Below are 6,846 nucleotides of genomic sequence, written 5' to 3'. Positions count from 1 at the left end.
TAGATGACTTTTCTTTTATCTCTAGCCACTCTTAAAATTCTTTATCTTTGGTTTTGGTAAGTTTGATTATAATATGTCTTGGTGACTTTCTTTTGAGATCTACCTTATGTGGGGTTTGATGAGCATCTTGGATAGATATCTTCTCATCTTTCATGATATCAGGGAGTTTTCTGTTAACAAATCTTCAAAAATTTTCTCCGTATTTTCTGTTATGCCCCCCCATTCTGGTACTCCAATCACTTGTAGGTTATTTATCTTCATACAGTCCCACATGACTCTTAGAGTTTCTTCATTCTTTTTAATTCTTTTATCTGCTTTTTCCTCAAATAAGTTGGCGTCAAGAGATTTATCTTGAATATCATTGATTCTAACTTCTACTGCCTCAATTCTGCTCTTATGACTTTTTATTGAGTTATCTAATTCTGGAATTTTATTGTTAATCTTCTGGATTTCTGATTGCTGTCTCTGTATGGATTCTTGCAGGCTATTAAATTTGGCATTATGTTCTTGAATAACTTTTTTAAGTTCCGCTACTACTTTATCTGTGTATTCCCTGGCTGTTTCTGCATTATGTTGAATTTCCTTTCTTATTTCTAGAAGAGTGCTGTATATTAATCTTTTGTATTCTGTCTCTGGTAATTCCAAGAAGTTCTCTTCCTCCAGAGAATTTATTGATTCTTTATTTTGGGAGCTTGCTGAAGCCAACATGAACTGCCTCTTTTTGACTTGATATTGACTGTTGTCTCCTAACCATCAATAATTTATTATAATTTTATTTTTTATTTATTTGGTGAGACCTAGCTTCTTATTCTATTTTGTTTTGATATGCCCAAATAGGCTGCTTTTGTACCCTAGTTTGATTTTCGACACCTTTGAATCTCTAACGTCCTGTCACTGGGTAGTTAGCTCTGTAACTAAGTGTGTGCACACACGAGTCTGTTAAATTTGCTATATGGGTTCAGCTCGGGTGTTCAGGCAGCTGGTCACCAAGTGTATGATGCAGGCTGTCACTCCCAGTGCTAGAGAGGTATGGGTGATTGGTGCAGGCACTGGACTCTGTCTGTGGTAGGAGATCACGTGCTGAGCCAGGCAGGGGGCTGCCGGCTGCCCATGAGAGTCTGAAAGGAAAGTGTGTCCCTATTCTCTAGGGTGAGTAGGTAGGTGAGTTTTGCAGCTGGACTATGACCACCCTACTCTGTTGGCTGTAAAGACTCGAGGGCACCACTTTTTCTTGGACTCCTGTAGCAGGTGACTAGGTGCTTTAGGTGCTACCACCAGTCCTCAAGCCCCTGCTACAGATCGATAAAAGTGCCTACTTAAGGGGCAGAGCTGTTTGGAGGGTCACAAATCTCCCAGTTCACCGCTGAAGCAGTTGAAGTGAAACTTCAGATGTTTGTCCTGTTGTACTGTGGTAGTGAGGACTAACACTGTTGAGATAGGTCCCCACAAGTCTATACAGGGGTGTAAAGCACTCAGAGTCTGCGGACACCTTCTACCTGTGCCTAGCAAAGGAGCTGTGCCGACCCTGTGTTCCTGGCTTAGGGGAGCCAGTAGCTTATTTTTTCACTCTCCAAGGCCAGGAGAATGGGTCAGGGCGCCTTTCGGGATCTACTTTCAGCCCAGCAGACTCCCGGTGCAGAGTGTGGCGTGAAGAGGTAAAAGGGAGACAGGTTTTCCCTAGATTGCTTTTTTTTTTTTTTTAAATCCCTGCAAAAGGCTGCATGAACGTACTTATCTTAGCCACTTGGGAGCTGCTTTTCACTGGTTGGGAGTGTCCAAGCAGAATCTCTGCTGCCAGGTCTCTTTCAATGTAGAAACAGCTTCCCAAGCACATTCACAGCACAGGTGTTTGCCTGCTTCACTGCAGACCAGCTTGGCTATGGCGCTGCAGTTTTGCCCCCATAGCTCTGGTGATCCTCACTTCTTCCAAACAGTCTCCCTCTCCCCTGTCACTCAGACAGATTCCTCAACTTTTCCTTGTTCAGGGCTCCTAGATAGTCGTATAGAATGAAATCATTTGTTTTTCCAGGTCTTTGTTGTAAGCGGGATAAAGCAAGCGTCTAACTACTCTGCCATGTTGGCCACGCCCCCTCAGTCATTTGGAGTGATTTCCTGCTGCCATTTTCTTCTGGTTAGTTTCTGGAGGGGAGAGACAAAGGCAAGCTTATTGGAGGGACATCTTTGTTAGTCCTCACTTTAAAAGGGGTGCCCCGTATAATGATTTATTATTTAGGAGTCCTCTTCCTCTCTGTATGATCCTTTAAATCTATGTCCATTTACCTAATAAAATTTCTCTCAATTTAATATTTATTTTGCCTTATTTAAATGTATTAAATTTACTTCATATAAAATACTTCATGTAAAATACTTCAACCACATTTATGGTCATTTAAAACCTTCTAGGCGTCAGGGCTGTCTCCTTTCCCCATACCTAATCTATCTGTATGCTGAACAAATAATCTGAGAAACTGGACTATATGAAGAAGAACGCTACATCTGAGTTGGAGGAAGACTCACTAACAACCTGCACTATGCAGATGACGCAATCTTGCTTGCTGAAAGTGAAGAGGAATTGAAACACTTACTGATGGAGATAAAAAATCACAGCCTTCAGTATGGATTACACCTCAACATAAAACAAAAATCCTCACAACTGGACCAATAAGCAACATCATGATAAACGGAGAAAAGATTGAAGTTATCAAGGATTTCATTTTACTTGGATCCACAATCAATACTTATGGAGGCAGTAGTCAAGAATTCAAATGACACATTGCATTGGGCAAATCTATTGCAAAAGACTCTTTAAACTGTTAAAAAGCAAAGATGTCACCTTAAAGAGTAAGGTGCGCCCTACTCAAGCCATAGTGTTTTCAATCGTCTCATATGCATGCGAAGGCTGTACAATGAATAAGGAAGACCAAGGAACAGCTGACACCTTTGAGTTGTGGTCTTGGCAAAAAATATTCAGTATACCATCAACTTCATAAAGAGCAAATCTGTCTTGGAAGAAGTACAACTAGAATGCTCCTTAGAAACAAGGATGGTGAGACTACATCTCAGATACTTTGGACATGTTAAAAGGAGGGACCGGTCCCTGGAGAACAACATCATGTTTGGTAAAGTAGAGGGTCAGGAAAAAGAGACCCTTAAGGAGGTGGACTGACACACTGGCTGCAACAATGAGTTCAAGCATAACAACGATTGTGAGGATGGCTCAGGACACAGTAGTGTTTCGTTCTGTTGTACATAGGGTCGCTATCAGTCTGAACCAACTGGATGACACCTAAAAACAACAACAAGTGTCTATTGCCTATATTGAATATTTCAATGACCTATAATTAAAAAAATATTAAATTAACTAGGAGAGAGTGAAAAGCACATACAAAATAATAGAGGATATAAAATAACAAGTGTGGTCTCTTTTAAGTAGTAAACAATGATTAAACAATTATATTCTTCATGAAAGATTCCAAATGAATTTTAGTTAAATTTAGAAAAAAAAAATAAAAAGTCTAAATTGTTTTACTTCACATCTAAACCAAATGATCTCAAAGTAAATCATACATCAAAGCATAAAGGTTAAACTATAAAATTGCTGAAAGAAAACACTGAAGAAAATCTTCAGTACATTGGATTACTGTTAGTATAAAATTTCTTAGAAAGGGCACACACATAAAAATTAATCATAAAGAGGGGCGGGGCCAAGATGGCAGAATAGTCAGATGGGTTCCTATATCTCTCTTACAACAAAGACCTGGAAAAAACAAGTGATTTGATTGTCTATGAATATCTAGGAGCCCTGAACAAGGTAAAATTGAGGAATCGGACTGAGTGGTAGGGGGAGAGGGAGACGGTTCTGAAGAATAGAGAAGTGCCAGACTGGACTCAGGTCCAGTTGCAGCTCTTCAGCCCCGACTGGCTCCGAGGTAGTCAGTGAAGCAGGCAAACAGCTCCGTGCACACACTGCGGAGGCAGTTTCCACATTGAGAGATCCTGCAGTGGAGATTCTGCTAGGACACTCCAAATCAGTGAAAAACAGCTCCCAAGTGGCTAAAGATAAGTACATGTGTGCGGCCTTTCGCGGGGATTTAAAAAAAAAAAAAAGCCCATTTGGGAAAACCCCTCTCCCTTTTACCTCCTCCTTCCCCACTCTGCACCAGTCCAGCCTTCTGAAGTTTCTAAGTCCCCTGGGCTGGAAGTAGATCCCAAAAGGTACCTGACCCGTTCTCCAGGCCTTGGAGAGGGAACAGATAAGCTACTGGCTCCCCTAAGCCAGGAACTCAGGGTTGGCACAGCTCTTTTGCTAGGCACAGGCATAAGGGTTCCGCAGACTTTGAGTGCCTTACACCCCTTTATAGACTTGTGTGGAACCATCTCAACAGCGTAAGCCCTCACTACCACAGTACAACAGGGTAAACACCTGAAAGCTAAATTCAACTATTTCAGCTGTGAAGTGGCAGATTTGTGACCCTCAACACAGCCCTTCCCTTTGAACAGGCACCTTTAACGATCCGCACCAGGGGCTTGAGGACTGGTGGCTCAACCTATGCCACCTAGTCACCTGCTAAAGGGGTACAAGAGTAAGTGGTGCCCTCGAGACTTTACAGCCAAAAGATAGGGCTACTCATAGTCCGGCTGCAAAACTCACCTACCTACTCACACTAGGGAATAGGGACAAGCTTTCCTTTTAGACTCTCGGGGGCAGACTGTAGGTGAGAGCCTGCACCACACACTTGGTGTCCGACTGCCTGGACACCTGAGCTGAAACCATATAGGAAAATTTAATGAACTCCTGTGTGCACATACTTGGTTACAGAACTAATTACCTGGTGACAGGACGTTAGAGCTTCAAAGGCATCAAAAATCAAACTAGTGCACATGAGCAGCCTATTTGGGCATATCAAAACAAAACAAGAAGCTAGGACTCACTGAAGAAATATAAAATAAAATTATAACATATTGATGGCTCAGAGACAACAGTCAATACCAAGTCACATAAAGAGGCAGTCCATGATGGCTTCAGCAAACTCCCAATATAAAGAATCAATAAATTCTCTGGAGGAAGAGAACTTCTTGGAATTACCAGAGGCAGAATACAAAAGATTAATATACAGCACTCTTCTAGAAATTAGGAAGGAAATTCTACATAATCTAGAAACATTCAGGGAACATACAAAGTAGTAGCAGAACTTAAAAAAGTTATTCAAGAACATAATGCCAAATTTAATAGACTGCAAGAATCCATAGAGAGACAGCAATCAGAAATCCAGAAGATTAACAATAAAATTTCAGAATTAGACAACTGAATAGAAAGTCATAGGAGCAGAATTGAGGCAGTAGAAGTTAGAATTAGTGACATTGAAGATAAAGCACTTGATGCCAGCTTATTTGAGGAAAAATCGGATAAAAGAATTAAAAAGAAGAAACTCTAAGAGTCATGTGGGACTGTATGAAGAGAAATAACCTACGAGGGATTGGAGTACCAGAATGGGGGAGGGGGATAACAGAAAATACGGAGAATATTTTTGAAGATTTGTTAACAGAAAACTCCCCTAATATCGTGAAAGATGAGAAGGTATCTATGCGAGATGCTCATCGAACCCCACATAAGGTAGATCCCGAAAGAAAGTCACCAAGACATATTATAATCAAACTTACCAAAACCAAAGATAAAGAGAGACTTTTAAGAGCGGCTAGGGATGAAAGAAAATTCATCTACAAAGGAGAGTCAACTAGAATAAGCTCAGACTACTCAGCAGAAACCATGCAGGCAAGAAGGCAATGGATGACCTATATAAAGCCTTGAAGGAAAACAACTACCAGTCAAGAATTATATGTCCAGCAGAACTGACTCTCAAATATGATGGCGAAATTAGGGCATTTCCAGATAAGCAAAAGCTCAGGGAATTTGCAAAAACCAAACCAAAATTACAAGAAATACTAAAGGGAGTTTTCCAGTTAAATAATCAATAACATCAGATAACAATGCAAGACTAGAACACTGGACAGAGCAACCAGATATTGACTCAGATAGGGAAGTTGAAAATACATCAAAGCTAAAACATTGAAAATAAGGAAACAGAGATATCAATATGTAAAAAAAGGACAACATTAAAATAAAAAAGAGTAATTTAAAAAATGCAGACATAGATTTTTCATATGGAGGGGAAGTAAAGGCGATATAAAGAAATAAAAGGGTATAAACTTAGAAAAATAGCGGTAAATATTAAGGTAATCACAAGGGAATCGAACAGTCCTACAAATCAAAATGAAAAAGTAGAAAAACATAAAAACTCAAGAAACACAAAATCTACAACAATGAAAAAGATGAAAAAAATAAAAACAACTCAGCACAGAAAATTAAGGGGAACAAAGAAACTGAACTACACACAAAAAGAGACATCAGGATGAGAGCACTAAACTCATAGCTATCAATAATTACACTGAATGTAAACGGAATTAATGCACCAATAAAGAGACAGTGGCAGATTGGATAAAAAAGCACGATCTAACTATATTCTGCCTGCAAGAGACGCATCTTAGACTTAAAGACACAAACAGGCTAAAACTCAAAGGATGGAAAAAATATAAGCAAACAACACTCAAAAAGAGCAGGAGTGGCAATATTAATCTCTGAAAAAAATAGACTTTAACATAAAATCCACCACAAAGGATAAGGAAGGGTAGTATATTAGGATTAAAGGTGTTAATACACCAGGAGCACATAACTATAATAAATATTTACGCACCCAATGACAAGGCTCCAAAATACATGAAGTCTAACGACACTTAAAAAAGAGAGAGACAGCTCCACAGTAGTAGGAGACTTCAACACACCACTTT

General features: G+C 39.7%; 1 pseudogene; it reads right to left on the bottom strand.

The window, feature by feature from the left end:
- LOC105757016 (olfactory receptor 8G1-like) overlaps nt 1–6,731 on the bottom strand; it is an 8,932-nt pseudogene extending 2,201 nt beyond the window's left edge.
- Nucleotides 6,732–6,846: the final 115 nt, after the last annotated feature.

This window comes from Trichechus manatus, unplaced genomic scaffold (genome assembly GCF_000243295.1).
Source record: "Trichechus manatus latirostris isolate Lorelei unplaced genomic scaffold, TriManLat1.0 scaffold01075, whole genome shotgun sequence".
In the NCBI taxonomy this organism is placed as follows: Eukaryota; Metazoa; Chordata; class Mammalia; order Sirenia; family Trichechidae; genus Trichechus; species Trichechus manatus.
This window is presented reverse-complemented; position numbering and strand designations above follow the sequence as displayed.